Source organism: Leptonychotes weddellii, chromosome 2, assembly GCF_054177405.1.
Source record: "Leptonychotes weddellii isolate Sample4059 chromosome 2, ASM5417740v2, whole genome shotgun sequence".
NCBI lineage: Eukaryota > Metazoa > Chordata > Mammalia > Carnivora > Phocidae > Leptonychotes > Leptonychotes weddellii.
In genome coordinates, this window is record NC_138370.1 from 94,796,039 (window position 1) to 94,813,222 (window position 17,184).

The 17,184-nt window shown below is 35.6% G+C and overlaps 1 long non-coding RNA gene across 1 annotated transcript in view; it reads left to right on the forward strand.

Moving 5' to 3' along the window:
- The window catches only part of LOC145720133 (uncharacterized), a 67,625-nt gene extending 51,346 nt beyond the window's left edge, over positions 1-16,279 (forward strand). Inside the window, exons 2-4 of the long non-coding RNA XR_014142904.1 lie at positions 12,301-12,442; positions 13,936-13,979; positions 16,033-16,279. This is a non-coding gene — a long non-coding RNA (uncharacterized LOC145720133). The remainder of the gene's footprint in view (positions 1-12,300; positions 12,443-13,935; positions 13,980-16,032) is intronic.
- Positions 16,280-17,184: the final 905 nt, after the last annotated feature.

Sequence of the window (17,184 nt, forward strand, 5' to 3'; positions counted from 1 at the left end):
TTTTTTAAAGATTTTATTTATTTATTTGAGACAGAGAGAATGAGAGAGAGAGAGCACATGAGAGGGGGGAGGGTCAGAGGGAGAAGCAGGCTCCCTGCCGAGCAGGGAGCCCGATGCGGGACTCGATCCAGGGACTCCAGGATCATGACCTGAGCCGAAGGCAGTCGCTTAACCAACTGAGCCACCCAGGCGCCCTATATGGATAAATTTTAGAAATATGATGAAAAGCAAGTCTCAGAAGATTATATACTAAATGATAACATTTTTATTTTTTTTAAAGATTTTATTTATTTATCTGACACAGAGAGAGCAAGACAGCGAGAGAGGGAACACAAGCAGGGGGAGTGGGAGAGGGAGAAGCAGGCTTCCCGCTGAGCAGGGAGCCCGACGTGGATCTCGATCCCAGGACCCTGGGATCATGACCTGAGCTGAAGGCAGATGCTTAACGGCTGAGCCACCCAGGCGCCCCTAAATGATAACATTTTTAAATAAAGTTCAAAGAGAACCCCCAAATAATATTTAAGGATGCATCCATGTTAAGTTTTGACGTTCCTATAGAGTGCTCTTTTGCCTTAAACCTTTAATAAAACTTTGACTTCTGTTGGCACCCTATGATTAATAGTGAGGTAGTCTCAAAAAAGCAACAGAATGGGGAAAAGTTACAACATGCATTAAAGTTAGGGAATTATGACAGAGCAGTAACTGGGAGCCAGAGGTGTTTAGAATCTACCTAATCTACCCTCCAGCCTGAATTTCTGAAGAAACAGAGGGCTGAACTCTGGATGTTCCACTATAAATGGAAAAAAGATTCAAACAAAGGGCAAACTGACCTAATAGACTGGGAGGCTTGTGGACATCCTGGGAGCTGGCATCTGGATTACCTTTGAATGAACTTTAGTTCTTTTTAGTTTCATGTTGTTACCACAAATAGAACACAGGTGGTTTTTTGTTTTGTTTTATTTTGTTAGTTTTTGATCTGTATTCCCAAGAACCCCACCTAGATTTCTAGGGGTGAAAGAAGAATAGTGTTAGTAAAAGCAGCTTTCAAAAAACTCATATTTGACAAAGTTGATAATTATTTAACTAGTTAGCATAATACTCATCGAGTGTCTACTAGATTACAGTGATTGTGAAAATATTTTAACTCTTTCTTCTCTTCATTCTTGCCTTACATTTGAGGTCTTGACAAACAACTATAGTCTTTCATTTTTATTTATTTTTAATATTTTATAAGATTTTATTTATTTATTTGAGAGAGAGAGTGAGAGAGAGAGAGAGATATCATGAGCAGGGGGGAGGTGCAGAGGGAGAAGCAAACTCCCTATGGAGCTGGGAGCCTGATGTGGGACTCGATCCCAGGTCCTTGGGATCATGACCTAAGCTGAAAGCAGATGCTTAACCACCTGAGCCACCCAGGTGCCCAGTCTTTCTTTTTTAGGTTGGCAGTGTGCTGATGAGGTGCTGGGGTAATGTGAACTCCCATAGTGAGGTCTTTGTCAGAATCTTTAGAACAGAGGGCAGACATTCTTCCCAACCCAGAGTGGCTTGGCACAGAACAGCCAGGGTGCTGACAGCTTTTCCAGAAAATTGTGGCCTTGGTGTTGCTCAAGGTTGCTTGGATCACCCTGCCCTTACCTGCAAAGGGATGATTGTATAATCCAAGAGAAGAGGGTTCAGGCTGGCATGAAATAGTATAGGTGGTTTTTATCATATGGGTACCTAAGGTGATGTCAAGTACATGAAATTGCAATTAATGGAAAAAAATAGTTGGTGACTCCACTTGTTTGTGTTATCTTGGGCACATCACTTCACTTTTTGGAATCTATTTTTCCTCTGTTAAGTTAAAGGTACTAATACTGATCATAGAGCATTTTGTCAAGAATGAAATAAAATACAGCTATATAATAATAAACTTTGTCAACTCTAAAGTGCTCTACAAGATTAGGAAACTGTGGGAGCATTAAACTGAATGAAACATGAACTGGATTACATGAACTTTAAAATTGCTCCAAGTTATCGTTTTTTGTTCATTCGCTAAACTAATATTTGTTGAGCATCTACTATTCCAAGTATTGCTTTAGGCACTTGAGATGCATCTGTAAAAGAAAAGAAAAGAAAAGAAAAGAGCAGCCACAGATCAATTTCTTTTTTTTTTTTCTTTTAAGATTTTATTTATTTGAGAGAGAGAGAGCACAAGCAAGCAGGGGGAGCAGCATGCAGAGGGAGAGGGAGAAGCAGGCTCCCTGCTGAGCAAGGAGCCCAACATGGAACTCTATCCCAGGACCCTGGGATGACCCGAGCCAAAGACAGATGCTTAACCGATTGAGCCACCCAGGTGTCCCTACAGATTAATTTCTATGAGTCTTCTCAATATAATCTTTGCATAGATTTAATTCTAGAAAATGGTTATGGAGTTCTAAAACTTTGACATAAATCTATTCCTACAAGGAACTGTAGCAAGAAACTATAAAAATATTTAAGCCATTAGAATTCATTTTTAGAAAAATAGTTACCTAAATTTGTTGACCTCACATTAATGTAGCCTTTCCAAAGTGTTCTCGTGTGAAAATTTCCAAATCTCTTTTCTTATCAAGGAAGTTAAAGAAAAACTGACTAGGTGCTGGTGTCCCATTGAGATATATGTTTAGTGTATGTCTTCCCAAGGATGAATGAATAGATATGACTCCCATGCACAAGCTTGAGACATGCCAAAGAAAACAAATATTGGGACTTGACTTTATACCTAGTTCCACTTTTGGGTAATATTTTAGCCAAAACAATCTCTTTGTCTTCCTGCTTAATTTACTTGACAGATTTCCTGATTGAGAATTTTGAATTATGTGTGGAGCTTGACTTGACACTTTAGGGACAGTTTCTCCACTTTGTTTTTTCCTCTGAATTTCCCTCAGATCTTCTCTCATCAGATGTTTTAGCCTTTGAGTTTGACCCGGACTTTCACCGAACCCTGTTCTCTACAGTTATGGAAAATCATGGTCCTCTGCTTTTGGCCAAATTTTGTGGAAGAGGATATCTGGAGTTATGTCTCTGTGAGCCACTGATTGTGATATGCTACACTCTGTCCTAAATCAATTAGTCTTTTCCAAACCCAGGTGTATTGGTAAGTAGCATTCATGGAATTCACCATTTCCAAGGCTTTAGGTCCTTTCCTTAACCAGTCTCCTGGAAGAGCAAAGTCAGATTAGTCTTCTTAATTTTGGCCAGGTATTTGATACATGTGCTAAAAAAATTTCCTTCCATGTCCTAACACTACTTATTGATAAAACTGCTTAACTATATTGCAATATGTGTGCAGATTTTACTAATGTGTGTGCAGATTTTTCAGATATCTGGAACCAACTTGAAAGTCTTGACTTATATAATCTAAGCATCCTTTCACTGATATAGTAATTTTAGCAGATCGGCAGACAGACTCATGGCTCCCATGACCCCTGTTTCCTGGTAGTCATGCCTTTGTAAAATCCTCTTCCATTGAGTGTGGGTAGGACCAGTGACTTGCTTCTAGATATGTAGACTATGGCAAAAGTGATGGTATGTACATGATTTATGTGTATGTGATTATGTTACATAAGATTATAATGTCTATCTGGCAAGGAGACACTCTCTCCTTTGTTGGCTTTGATGAAGCAAGCTGCCATGTTGTTAGCTGCCTATGTAAGAAGGTCATATGGCAAGAAACCAGGGTGGCCTTTGGCTGAAAGCCAGCAGGAAATAGGGGTTCTTGATCCAACGACCTGCAAGGAACTGAAAACTGACAACATCCATGTGAGCTTAGAAACAGATTCTTTTAGAATGTTTGCCTAGAAGTGATTTAACCAGGAGGATGTTTATAAATCAATGTAGAAATCTTAGGAAAACTATTTTAAACTATATAAAAGTTTCCTTAATGTAATTGCCTCATAATGCTGAATGGCAGTCCATGTGATAAGCATAGGAGAGAATTTTCACTATTTCTTGTGGCATTAGGGCAGGTGTGGAAGGAGGCAGAGTTTTACTAGGCCTCAAATGATGGTTAGAAATTATGAAAATGTTCAGTGGTGGGAAGAAAGTTATTTCAGGTAGGATAAATAGCATAAACAAAGGTGACAGAGGTAGCATTGTTTAGAGTTTATTTGAGAGAAAATAATTATGTCTGGATGATCCAGAAGTTTCAGGAATGGAGACAATGTGATGAAGATAGTGACTAAAGAGTACAGAGGTTATTTTGTGGAACACCTTTGATGCAAGGCAAGAAGTTTAAACATTATCCTTGGAACCCATGAATCCTTTGCTCTCCCTTCCCTACCTTAACCCAAATAACTTTGCCTTCATTTATCTTGTGCACTGGGCTTTTTCAAATATTTTCTTTAAACAAAGGGCTCCATAGCTAAAAAAAATATGTGAACTTTCTTTAGAAAAGTGAAGCTTTGTGCTTTTTTTCAATAAAGTTATTAAATTTCTATTTTACAATTCATCTGGCTCTAGTTTTCAGATGGAGTTAGAGAGGAGTAATTTGAAGTCACAGGGACCAGTTAAGAGGTTATTTTAATTATTTACCCTGTGAAATGGATTCATTGATGTAGGCAAAACAAGATTTTGCAATAGGATTCTGGGATTTAATAGTGCTTAACCCAAAGCTTTGCATATTTGAGAATCTCAGTAAATATATCGAATTGTAGGGGTTTAACGATAAGACTCAGACTCAGATCCAGACAAAACAAAAATTTGTTAGAGAAAAATTTATGATTAACTATGTTAAAAAATGCTTATGGGGGGAGAGTTGGATGGAGGTATTTTATAAAGATAATTAAGAGATAGTTTTTGGTCATTATGTTGAAAAAGATCATTAGAAGTTTGACATTATAGAACCAACTTTTGAGATGAAAGAACTTATTTTGTTATATAAATTTTCTAAACAGGATTTTCACAATGCACCATAAACTCTTTGATTTGCTTGACTAATAGCTGCAAAGCTCTATAGGATGTATTGTTATTTTGAAAGTTAAAGGGAATTAAGTTATGTTTATTTGAGAATTTTCTCCATACTTGATACTTGTCTCAAAAACCAAGGTTAGAAAGATTTATTTTTTCTCGAAACACAAAAATTGCAGAATCAGTAATTTTCACTAACTGATATCCATTAATTCTTTCTTTCTTTCTTTATTTTAAAGGGAATGGATTTTTACAACTTTTAAAAGGTAGTCCTTTAATAATAAAAGCATATTTTCTGGGAATTTTTAATATGAATAATGAATATTTTAAATCAGAATCTCTTTAATCTTCTTAATTATCCTAGTTTTTTTCCAAAAGAATTTAGAATACATAGAATTATAATTTCTTATTTTTCTTAGCTTCTAACTAACAACATTAACTTTACAAAGTAAATATATAAATATCAGCTTCTTGAAAACTATTTTTCATGGAACTTGGAATAGTGGGCAGGTCATAATGAGAGTTCAATGTATTTGACTGATGTTGGAAAACAGAAATAGATGTCAGTAATAGTTGGAATAATTTCTCTTGATTGAGAACATCAACATCTAATAAAATGCTTCATTGAAATCTCTCCTTTCTAATTCTGTTTATTTCTCAAATAAGCATTTTATAAAATGCATTTTAGAAATAATTAGAGGAATATCAGTTATACTTGCATTTAATTTTCTCCTGTATTATTTCTTTTATGGTGTCATCAGAAAATGTCTACAAAATTTTGCAGTTAATTATGCAGTTGTTTTTGAATTTGGGTGACCGCTCGCTTATTTCTGCTTAATAGTGCTTCTCCAAAGAGGCTGAGAATTTTAGGTATTTATTTTTTAACTTATTTAAATTCAGTTAGATAACATACAGTGTATCATTAGTTTCAGATGTAGAGTTCAGTAATTCATCCGTTGCATATAACACCCAGTGTTCATTACATCACGTGCCCTCCTTAATGCCCATCCCCCAGTTTTATTCTATCCCCTCACCCCGCTCCTCTCCAACAACTCTCAGTTTGTTTCTCATAGTTAAGAGTTTCTTCTGGTTTGTCTCCCTCTCTGATTTCATCTTATTTTATTTTTCCCTACCCTCCCTTATGACCCTCTGTTTTGTTTCTTAAATTCCACATGAGTGAAACAATATGATAATTGCCTTTCTCTGATTGACTTATTTCACTTAGCATAATACCCTCCAGTTCCATCCACGTTGTTGTATATGGTAAGATTGCATCCTTTTTGATGGCTGAGTAATAGTCCATTTTGTGTGTGTGTGTATGTGTGTGTGTGTGTTCCTCACTTCTTAAGGAACCTCTGTACTGTTTTCTAGAGTGGCTGTACCAGCTTGCATTCTCACCAACAGTATAAGAGGGTTCCCCTTTCTCCACATCCTCACCAGCATTTGTTGTTTCCTGACTTGTTAATTTTAGCCATTCTGACTGTGTGAGGTGATATCTCATTGTGGTTTTGATTTGTATTTCTCTGATGAGGCTGAGAATTTTTTTTTATATATATTTTTTTATTCTTATGTTAATCCCCATACATTACATCATTAGTTTTAGATGGAGGCTGAGAATTTTAAAATCTCCCTGACTGATGGATGGAAAAGTGCTAAATATACAAAGAGACATTCTGAGTCCTAGTATGTGAAAGAAAAAACCCACAGAAATATGTGACTTTTTCTTTTAAAAGAATAATTTCTAAAATATGGCTATCCCTATCTTTCCTAAAAAAAACAACCTAGCAATAAATAAAAAAGGAAAATAATAAAATGCTGGAAAGCCTGGTGTACCCTGAAGTTAAGGAAGATCAAATATTTGAATCAACTTATATGTTATTTTTGATGGCTAAATTTATACAACTAAAGTATTTATCTTTCACAACTCTTAAACATTTGTGCAGACATACACATACAATTATTGCAGTTGAATGTTATTCTTGTTCTTACTAAACTTTCTTTTCCTCACTGCCCATTTTAGTCTTATAGTACTGAGGGTGTCTTTTGTACTTTGGTACTTTGCTTGAAATGTGGAAAATTGATCTGCAATTTAGGAAGTCAGTAAGAAAGAACAATCTGGAAGCCAGTGAATACTATAGATATTGCAAGGTGACAAAAGAATTAGATAAGGTCTGGTGGTGATGTCTGAGAATCCAGAACTATTTTGGGCTTTGTATCAGGAGAGCAGGAAATAGATCACTTCCATCCATAGGGTGATGGAGAGATCATACCTGGAATTCAATTTACTGTTTTGTGAACTTTTAGAAAAGAAACAGACTCTTAATTATAGAGAACAAACTGGTGGTTACTAGAGGGGAGGTGGGCAGGGGCATGGGTGAAATAGGGGGTGGGAATTAAGGAGTGCACTTGTTGTGATGAGCACCAGGTGATGTATGGAATTGTTGAGTCACTATATTGTACACCTGAAACTATTATGACACTGTATATTAACCAACTGGAATTAAAATAAAAACTAAAAAAGAAAAGGAAAGAAACATTAGAGGAGATCCAGAAATGAGAAATAATAGTGATAAAGAGAACTGATGAACCGATTTGTGAGGAGAGATTAAGGCAGCTAAATGTGTTCCGTTAGGTGAAGATTAAGTGGGCCCTGATAACATGCTACTCATACTTCTGAAGTCTAAATGAAGAGAGGACATATTTATCATAATATGCTAGTACATAAGAAGGAGATGGCTTTCAAGGGAAATAAATTCCAAGGACCTTATTAAAAAATACCTCTTAGTTTTTTCCCATAGAAATATTAGCTTTGACAAAGCAGTAACTATAAAAGTGTTTTTATAAAGTGATTATGAGATTTTAAACTTCTTGAAGTTATGATTTAATTCCTGTATGAATTTATAGCTATCTTATAAATCCTTATTCTAGTCAACTAGGAACTGATAGAAATTATCAGACTGTATTTAATTATGGCTTAAAAAAACAAAGAGAAGAGTTTCTAAGACAGTTCTCAAACTTTAGGTCTCAGGACCCCTTTATACTTTAAAAGTATTTAAGTTCCCAAAGAGCATTTGTTTACATGGGTTATTGTGACTGATATTTACCATATTAGAAATTAAATTGAAAATAGTTTTGACATAGTTATAACTTCTTTAAAAATAATGATAATAAGCTCATTACATGTTAACATATAGAACATATTTTTAATGAAAAATAACTATAGAGAGAAAAATGGCATTGTTTTACATTTTTGCAAGTCTCTTTAATGTCTGGCTTAATGGAAGACAGCTGGGTTTCTATATTTAATATTGCATGCATTATTTTAGTTGAAGTATATGTAAAAAGCCTAGCCTCACACAGATATGTAGTTGGGAATAAGAAAGAATTTCAATTGTCTTTTCATATAATTGTGAATATCCTTTTGATACCCACTAAAACTTGGCAAGTTGTAGTTTTTTTACAGGTTAGTGGCAGTGTGGAATCTGATACCATAACAGTAAACTTTTAATACTCTCTTACTTTAAAATCCATTGGTCTACCATCAACAAAACAAAAAGGCAACCTACTGAGTGGGAGAAGATATTTGCAAATCATGCATCCAATAAGGAATTAATATTCAAAATATATAAAGAACTTATACAACTTAATATAAAAAAATCCAATTAAAAATGGGCACAAGACTTGAATAGACATTATTCAGAGAAGATATACATATGGCCAACAAGCATATGAAAAGATGCTCAACATCACTAATCATCAGTGAAATGCAAATTAAAACCACAATGAGATATCATCTCACACCTATCAGATCAGATTGGTTATTTTTTTTTTTAAAGATTTTATTGATTTATTTGACAGAGAGAGAGACAGTGAGAGAGGGAACACAAGCAGGGGGAGTGGGAGAGGGAGAAGCAGGCTTCCCGCGGAGCAGGGAGCCAGATGCGGGCTGGAGCCCGATGTGGGGCTCGATCCCAGGACTCTGGAATCATGACCTGAGCCGAAGTCAGACGCCCAGTGACTGAGGCACCCAGGCTTCCCAGATCAGATTAATTATTATCAAAAAGACAAAAAGTAGTGTTGGTGAGGATGTGGGAAAAAGGGAACTCTCATGTACTGTTGGATGGGAATGTAAATGGGTGCAGCCACTATGGAAGACAGTATGAAGGTTCCTCAAAAATTAAAAATAGAAGTATTATATGATCCAGTAATTCCATTCTGGATATTTATCTGAAGAAAACAAAATACCAATTTGAAGAGATATATGCATCCCTATGTTCACTGCAGCATTATTTACAATAGCCAAGATATGGAAGCAACCTCAGTATCCATCTCTAGGTGGAAGGATAAAGAAGATGGAAGATGTGGAAAATACACACACACACACACACACACACATATAGTGACTGCAAGGAGGTGAAAAACACATGGCTACTAATACAGTTTGGTGCTATGGCCCTGGTTTATCTACTATCAGTGCAAATATTAACACAGTGAAAAAGTTAAATAATAGCATAATTATGAAAATAGTTTGACTTTGTGCACCTGTTGAACATGTCTCAGGGACCTCTAGTACTGAGAGGCAAAAAGTTTGATAATGAATTACTGGGATTTAGAGTGAAGGCTGCCATTTCTTTTTATCTTTTGGTCCCTGAGCCCATATATTGCTCATGTGAAAAATAGTATTGTATATTGGGTGCTGGTTCAGAATGCACACCACATGCTAGAGCATCCCATACCTTGTGAGGTATTTCCTCACAATAGAGGCTGAAATCAAATTTTGGAAAATGTCCTGTTCTAGCACTAAGCTACTAAACAAGACCTGAGATGGGTGGGGTTATGTAAATGATTCCAATTCCCTTCAGGAGAAGGTAGAGGGGGAGAGTTACAGAACTACCTGGTGATGCTATCATGGGTTTCTTTCTTTCTTTCTTTCTTCCTTCTACCTATCATACACATCCTTTCATTCAGGAGGCTGTGGATTTGGAAACTGAATTAGAGCTGATAATTGGGCGAAGAGCCAAGATTTTCAATGCGGTCATATAAGTCAATTGTCTGTCAGAGTTAGAGATTTTTTTCTCCCTAATTTTACAGATGATACTGGGTTGCTCATCTATTTCAGCCCTGGGATCCAAGAAGGTTTAGAGTTTACTCTTTTGCACCCCAAAATTGAGAAATGCATTGCTAAAGGGTATACCAGCATCCTGAAGTACTATAGTAATTGTTCTATCTAGGCTGAGATGAAAATGAGCTTCCTGAATTCAATGAAGATCACAGGATCTGGGAGTGGCAAGGCCCAGTTGTACCACTTAATCAACAGAAGCAAGTGTTGTGGTTGTCATAATTAGCTGATAATTAGATGGTTACCAGATTTTTAAACATTTTAAAATTTAATTTATTTAAACTAAAAAACAAAAACAGTAACTCCATTTCTTCCACCCCCCAATCCCTGCCTTTTGCAACCACCAATCCATTCTATGAATTTTTTTTTTAAGATTCCACATGTAAGAAAGATCATACAGTATTTGTCTTTCTCTGACTGACTTATTTCACTTAGCATAATGCCCTCAAGTTCCATCCATATTTTCACAAATGGCAAGATTTCATTCTTCTTTATGGCTGAATAATATTCCATTGTGTGTATATACTGCAATTTCTTTACTCATTCATCCATTGATGGACACTTAGATTGTTTCCATATGTTGGCTATTGTAAATAATGTTGAAATGAACATGGGGTTGCTAGAAAATTTTTATTATAAAGGTCTTTGACAATACCTATTCATTCTCTAGTTTCCTTCAGAATGTTTTCCTTATCTAAAACATCACTAAGACCTTTTCTTTTTCTTCATCCTTCTCAAATTCTATTACAGTACCCCAGTTTTTGATTGAAAAATGTTACAATTCAAATGTGCAAAGAAATATTGTTCTTCAATAATTTGCTAGACAAGGATATACTTTATCTAAGTAGCTTTATATATAAAAAATTTATATAAGTAATCTAGAAAATATTTATCTAAATTTATCACTTCAATCAAATGGTGAAATTAAGATTACTCAAATAGTCTCAAGTGTGGAATAATTTGAGGTGTGAATGTACTATATGAACTGAATCAGTCTTTTGACTCACAATGTAGTCATTAAATTTTTAAAGCTTAAAAATAGAGTTTGTTGAACTTTTTTTAATGAAGGGCCAGATAATAAATATTTTAAGCTTTGTATGCCATATGGTTTCTATTGTGAGTACTCAACTTATGCTTGGAGTACAAAAACAGCCATATATACTATGCACATGAATTGATGTGGAAGTGTTTTAATAAAACTTTATTTACAAAAGCAGGCAGTGGGCCATAGTTTGCTGATCTAAGCTCACACTTTATTTTTTATCATCTAGCAACTTTTATCCTATGTCTTTCCACAAATTTGTTTGAATAATACACCCACATCCTCTAGTTTTTCACTCTCTATTCTCTTATTTATATTTAAACTTTTGATTCCTAATAACCCACCACTGAAACTTTTCTTAATGGTAATATTAATTATTTCTTCTTATTATTTACTGGTCAAATTCAATAACCTCTTTTGGGTTTGGAATCCTAGCTTGCCTTGATAACCTAGCTATTTTAGCAGGGAATATTTTAGACTTGGATAGGCCACTTAAAAACACATGCTGTCCTATCCAAAAGAGAATATTAGATAAGTTAATAAATGTATTCAGTAATGCAAGCAGCTGGCCTGATTATTATGTGACTCACTGGTCTCTATCATCCTAGGGTCAACTAGTAAGAAATCAATATTACCCAGGACCTATAACTAATGGTGCCCAGGAGATATCCAGGTTACTCTGAGAGTATCCCTGAAGATCTCCAGTAAAATATGAGCAGGGGCATTAGACTGGCAAGATGGAACTCTCCTTAGAGGGTAGGAAAGAAGATGAAGTTGAGTGGCCAAGCCAATGCTTTGTTAGAGGTGTTGAGTGAGGAGGTGAAAAAAGTGACAAAGTCTAGGAGTATAAACATGTTAATAAGTCTCATTCCAATCCCACAGTGAAATGCAGTTTACTTAAATGAAAGCTTCAATAAAGCACTACCTTAATTCCTAAGTAAAATTTGACTACTGATTTAACATAATTTAAAAGATAAAATTCACTGTAGATGTGATAATCTATTGAATTATTCAAAAGGTAATTAAGCTAACACTCTCAACACTGAATCTAATGTGATTTTTGCTAACTTCATTTCCTTTTTTTTGCATGTAAAATCATACAGTTTAGCATGATCTGGATAGCTTATTTAAATTTTAAAGGAAAATAATATGTATTTTTTGTTTCCTAAAATAATATGTATTTTTTTGTTTCCCTTTCCCACTTGAATAGTTTTCCCTACACACTGCTCATCTTTAATGTGCATAATGCATGATGTGGTAAAAGGAACTGTCGAGAACAATTTGATCAAATTAAAAATATCCAGCAGAAAGTATCCATCACATGGTTTGCAAAGTTTGTGGCTTTATTCGAAGTAAGTGTAAAACTAAAACAGAAGTCCTTGGTCTTTTACTGTTAAGTCCCTACCACATGGCTATATAGATTTCTGAAGCTGGTTGTTTGGTGTTCTATCTTCCATGTATATTGAATTAATTTTCCTGGCATTTTGCTGATTGTTCCACTGCCTTTTCATTTGAAATAGAAACTCAGAAAATGTCATTTGCTTCCCTTTTTAGAAAATTTTAGCATTTCTTCCATTTTGTGATCAATTATCATCACCGCTATTTTCTTAGAGTCCTCCATTCTTATGAGATTACCCTGGAGATGTTTCCAGAGACAAATCATGGTTGTTGTATATTCATGCATTGGAATCAAAGTATATAAGAGCACAATCCTAGATAATTCTTTGGCTATTAGACTATGGTGTTTAGATGTAAAACAAAGTTTATGTTTTCATTTGTTTGCTTCCTTACTGACAAATATTATTAAATATTTACTATAGGGAAAGTATTATATTGAGATGGAGTGGGGAAGAGATAAAAAGATATATGCTACTATCCTTGTCTTCTGAGAACCATAAAATTTTAGAACTTGAATGCATGACCTGGATACCATTTTTAATTTTGCAGGACAATAACTTATTAGTTTTTATCTGTTTCCCTCTCCCACCACAATAGTATTCTTCACCCACCACTGCCCATCTTTAATGCACAAAATGCATGATGTGGTAAAAGGAAACACTTCAAATAAAAACCTACTTCAACCCTTACATTGGGCATGTGAGAAATCATAACTAAAAGCTATGTTTAACATCATGTGACTTCAACTGACTGAGTCTAGGAACTCACATTCTAATAGAGGAATTTTTAATTTCTTAAAAAAACTTTACAGTAACTGGAATTTAAGATTGAGTATTACATTAAATCATTTAATAGGCTCAGAGAATTAGATTAAGGAATTTTGAACTTCTTTCTTTCCAAAGGCATTGATGACATGCATTGTTTTTTTGCACAGAGAGGTAAGGAATGTTAACATTTTCTTTGATCTATTTGCAGTCCCTGATGTCCACTGAATCTTGAAAATCATAAATGGGCACCTGCAACTATTTCCAAAATGCCTAGATAGAATGCTTTATTTGCATGGATGAAGGTAGACAATCAAATTCAAATACCACCTCTCTCTCTTTAACTGCAACTACATTGATACAGAAAGGTTTTACTGGCAATTCAGGCTGATTAGGAGCTTAAAATTAATAGCTACCAATTACTGAATGTCTACTATGTGCCAAGTACTTTATGTATGTTCTCTTTCAATCATAAGAGAAAGCATTATTATCCATTTTTTTTCAACAGATGAGAACATTGGGGTTCAGAGAGGTTAGGTGGCTCAGAGAGGCTAGCAAATTGCTCAGTGTCACCTAATGTCAGTGCAAAAGGTGGTATTCAGTGCCAAATTCTGTCTAATTATAAAATCTGCACATATTCTACTACTAACCCAACCATTAATTCATTTTTTATTCTTTTTCAGAAAGAATTCAAGGCCCTTTGATAAGGAGAATCACACAAAACATGGTATTAGTGGGGGGAGAATGATAAATGATTAAAAGGTCCTTGAAAACCTCAGTACTAGTAGCTCCGGAATATTTTAGACAAACTTTTAACAGAGCTTGCCAACAAGTTCAGTTTGATCTCAGTTCTTGCCAGGTGGATAGGAAAGAATGTTAATTTCCCTTGTTCCTTGTGGCAGCTTCTTTTGTCTCCTAGTGGCATTCAGGCTGATAATCTTTATGGACTGATTTATTTTTGTGTTCTTTACAATCTTGCTCTTGAGTATACTCAAAACATGGAAATATGCAGACAGCTGATCTGAAATAGGAAGGACCAAGATAAAGGGTCAAAAGATAGCACTCCTTTAAAGTTGGTGACATTATAAAATGTTTACCGACCTCCATGATTATGTGGGAATGACAAGGTGGTTCCTTGATCAAGCATAAACCTAGAAAACCTTGAAGGTTTAATCCAGCTCAGTATTTGATTTGCTCTGTTGTCTCTCTTAATACTGTCAACAGTAGCCTCCTAACAGTGAAGAACAATGATAGATCTGACATCTGTTTTGGTGCCTCAGTTTCCTTATCTGTAAACTAGAAATCACATTAGGAGTAGCTCAGCTCAAAAGAATGTATGTGATGCCCAGAAATATAAAGTGTTTAAGACTATAAAGTGGTAAAAAGAGAATATAAAGTGGTAAAATATGAATGTTTTAGAATCTCTAGATATAGTGAGGTTAAATCATATACTCCTTTGTAGTCTCTTGTTCAAGCTGTGTATATTTATGTATGAAAGTGGGCCATGATTTGGACAATAAAGACCTTGAACATAAATGAATCCAATAGGCCTGATCTTTCTGATATATTCCATCAGATGAAATTTGGTCTTGATTGATACCGGGAAGGTTAACCAATTATTGGTGGTCAAAAAGAAAGGTTTTCTCTAGAAAATTGGCTAAAAAAGGAATTACTGCCTACAAGGCAAAGATATGGGATAAGTGAATATATTCTCTGAAAGTAGATGCTAGTGATCTCCTTTTTCTGTGTGGCCTTCATTAGGACATCATGATCTGGTTGGCTTAGTGCACTTTGCCGGGTAGGAGGGTGAGAAGAAGCTTGCTGGAATGAAGAGAGAAATACCTTAATTATTAATGTTAGCAATTTTATAATTTTTCTACTTTAAAAATATAAAGTGCCCTTGTTTACATATTTTTATTTTATTTATTAAAGATTTTATTTATTTATTCATAAGAGACAGAGAGAGAGAGGCAGAGGGAGAAGCAGGCTCCCCGCTGAGCAGGGAGCCTGATGAGGGACTCGATCCCAGGACCCTGGAATCATGACCTGAGCTGAAGGCAGACGCTTAACCATCTGAGCCACCCAGGCACCCTGTTTACATATTTTTAATGGTCAGAAAACAACTTATATGTATAAAACTAACTGTAGAGATAGTTGTAGAGATAACTATATGTATAAAACTAACTGTAGAGATAGTGTAGGTGGATAATTTCTTGCCTGGGTTAGTAATTATAGAAATTAAACCTCACAACTCAGCCTCACACACTTTTTTGTCTGGACCAGCTAAGTTAGCATCATAATATTGCTATTCCGTGAAGCAACAGACCTTCAGCTGGGTGTGGGAGAGCTGATGTGGTTTCTCCTTCCCTGCTTCCTTAATCTCCAAGGTTGGGTGGTGGATAGTGACCTCAGAGTGACCTCTTCACTGATGAGATTTTTCTTGTCACCTTTTTAATCATCTTCAGAAATAGCTGTATTACCTTGTTTCTTACGGTTGGGGTGGGTTCAGAACTGAGATGACTGGCAGCATCTTAAAGACATCAGAGGCCCAGTTCATAGTAAGGGCTCTGGACTCCTCCCTCTATTGATTACTGCTTTGTGGGCTGAGTTTAGACTTGGGTCTTTTATCTCAATTTGCTTTCTTGTTTTATGAAAAGGAGCTTAATAAAACCTTACACTTGCAAAGCACTTTAGACATATGAAGTAGTGCTACTGAATTGCAAAATACTAAACTCTATATCTAAGTTTCAGCTAATTATTTTTCCTGTTCCTCCTTCCAGATTTGAGTTGGAGTAGTGCCCAGGACGAAGGCATATCTTCAGGGGAATATGAGTTTTTTTATATGGTCAGGTGGAAGAGTGTGGGCAGATGGAGGCCAGTGTTTCCTTCATATGAGGTCTTCTGGGAGGTACTTATGTTTTTCTGTGAAATTTTCTCCTGAACAGAGTTGCCTGGATCTCTCATTTTATTATAAAACTTTTGCATTCTTGGTAGACTTGTATCTGTCCACTATGCAGCCAAACTGGATGGAGGGGGGAATCTATTTGTGATACATACCTTCCTTGTCTCCACTCATTCTATATTTGAGAAATGAGCTGAGAAAACAAAGTCCCTTTTGATTTTAGGACCTGAGTTGCTTTGTTATTCCTCAGTCGTTTATTCATACAAGATGATACTGGTCTTTTGAACTAGTTTTTTTTTTTTTTTATTGGAAAAAAAGCATATTTTCCTAATGACGTCATAGTGAGAAAGATAAAAATATAGTGGGGAGAAAGAAGAATGAATGAAAAGGGGAATGAAACCCTCACTTAAGTGAAGTTTTCAGTACCTGAAACCTGTGGGTTTAAGTTGGTTCTGTACTGCAGTTAAATGAGAAGATTCATGATGAGGATGGGACATATAACCAGTTACAGAGGTCTTGCCACCACTGGGTACTGTGGCAATGATTGGAGTCTGTAATTAGGAAAGCAATCAAGACTACAGGATTAGACCTTCCACTTTAGAAAAGAAGAGCCTTGGTTTTATTTACCATGAGCTCAGCTTGCAGATGATCATTTTGCTGTGGTTTTTAGAGAAGACCACCTTGGGAGAAAGGCATGTAAATCACATTTCACTGCTAGTTAAACAAATCAGTGAAGGTTGCAGGGGCAAACCCTCTGCAGAGTGAAGCCTTGCAGTAATTACCAACTGTCTCCTGAAAGGAGATGGTGACAAACACACAGAGTATGAGTCTTGGCTTGCTCTTTGGAGTAAAAGAACATCCATTTGAAAAACTGGTTCTCTTGTTATTATGTCAGAAAGAGAGATTTCTAACAGAGGGATTTGACAGACTAGACAAAAGGTCTGGTTAAGTAATCAAATGTTCATGCAGGTGTTCTAGTTTTCCCTGCAGCACTTTACATACCAGATGAACTATGCTTGGGCCTGATGTA